The sequence below is a fragment of the Talpa europaea genome (genome assembly GCF_964194135.1).
Source record: "Talpa europaea genome assembly, chromosome: 7".
In the NCBI taxonomy this organism is placed as follows: Eukaryota; Metazoa; Chordata; class Mammalia; order Eulipotyphla; family Talpidae; genus Talpa; species Talpa europaea.
The window spans coordinates 10,636,336-10,638,546 of NC_140074.1; positions in this window are offsets into that span (position 1 = coordinate 10,636,336).

The following is a 2,211-nucleotide window of genomic DNA, read 5'->3' on the forward strand; positions in this document are numbered from 1 at the left end:
CGCCCGCTGCTCCCCTCAGCAGTGTACTTCGGTCCTTCTGCCTGCTCTGCTCCCTGCTCTGGCTCTGGTGAATTCTCTCACCCTCCCATGCTTCTGACTGTACCCAGTGCATGTATAAACAAAAAACAACAAACAAAACAAATAAATAAATAAAACAAAAACAAGCATCTTAAAAAAAAAAAAAAACAAAAACACCTCCAAACCTTGTACTGAATTGGAAGTCACTACCCCTGGATGAACTCTGACTTAATAACCACCTCCTAGGGATATAGGTTCCCTAAAGTCAACAAACTCACTCAGTCATCCAGATATTTAAGCTTTGAAGCAGGGGACAGAGCTCAATATGATGTCCAGTGGATCAATCAGTCACTTCACTCAGAAATCAATAGGATACCAGAAACCAGAATAAGCTGAAAAGGGAACTTTCAAGGCCAGAAGGCCCAATTCAAGACCACCTCCTTTCCTAGCCTCCCTTTATCTACAGGATAATAAAAGGGATCAAAGTATGAGGACAGTTTGATCTCTAATTTAACTTATTGTGCCAGGCATTAAACTATGTGCCAGGGATGTAAGACACAGTCTGTTCTCCAATATATAAAGGTTTGGGGACAGAAACAGGCATAAAATAATCACAATATGAAGAGATGCATGTAATAATAGAAGTCATACCCAAAAAAGTGAGCATTTGTTTCAGGACTAGGGAATGGGAAGGTGGTAAGAGGACCAGAAAAATCAGGTCAGGGAAGGTCATACGGAGGTAGTTTTGAGTTAGGAGGAAATGAAGAGGACTTGAGGGTCTGTCCAGCTCCAATCTGTCTTCCAGTTTCCTTCAAAGTATCCTATCCTTCACTCTGCCTATCCTGTTGACCTGTCTAGGCTATTCTCCAAATTTCACACATAACTATGAAAAAATGACTATCTTTCTATATTCTCTTCCTAAGACATGTCTAAGACTGGGAAACAAGATCACCCTTTGAAAGGATACCTGCATTTGAAAAGAGAATACATCAAAACAAAATGAATTAATCAAAAAGAATAAAACTTCAACGATGAAAAGCTGAGAACTATGACAAGGAGTAGACCCCTTAAATCACACCAAATTAGTACCAGTCTATCCAAAGTTAAGAGGAAAATAATTCCTCAGTTTTGCAATATGACTGGTTCTTTTATCCCTTTCTCTGACTTGAGAGAAAAGAGATTAGGAATGTGATTTTTCCTTGTAAAATTGCTTGTGAACCTAAATATTGGTTTGGACATCCGGGAATGAGACAGCAAAAACATCAAGTAGCCTTTCATACTTTGTGAAAAAAAAAAGCCTATCAGGCAGAAAACGAAGAACTCGGAGCCCTAACCAGTCCTCCTAACAAGCCTAATAGCGGTTGGATCACCTCTGGATCATTTACCAATTATGTAGTATGACTAATATGGTAAGAGGAAAGGATTTCTAGGGTCACAACAGGTAAGAAAACTCTTACCTGTTAATTACCTGTTAATCTTTGGGAAAGAATCAATGCTTACAAAGTATCATGTCAGAGCAAATGATCAAGGTCTGCAGAGAAAATTGCCAAAGGGAATACCCTAGGTCAAATGCTTAGCAAGGTCCTGGCACTACAGTTCCTAGGTTTTGCCATCCCTCCCCACCAGTATTCTAGAGGTGCCCCATTTATAGGCTAGAAACTGAACATACGGAAGGGGAAGAAAAACAAAGTATCATATCTAAGAAGTGAGACCAAACCAACCAGTAAAGTACAATTAAGGTATAGGAGTACAAGAGAAGACACAGCCTAACTGTGCTGGCATATCAAGAACTCAGAATGAAGACTGAAAATCAGAGACTGGTATTCCACACCTGCCCAGGGTTCCCTTTTAGCAGTACCAAGATTTATTATAACAAAGTACATAACAAACCCTAAAAAATAAAAAATAAAAAAAAATACATACCCAGAGTCTGGCACTCATGACAAAGACTCTCTCTCCTCTGACCAAACTTGGGCTTGTCTGAGTTCTCTTTCTAAGTCCCCTTTCCTTAGGCTCTGTTTAGTCCAGTTTCAGCAAAAAATCTAGTGGGTTGGTCAGTTTCGTGAAAAACCCTCTACCTTCATTATCTGATCAAATTCCTCATCCTATACTCTTGTATCTGACCAAATTCCTTACCCAACACCCTAGCTTGTCTTCAGCAAAAATCCTATCAAATCAGTTTAGCCTGACTTC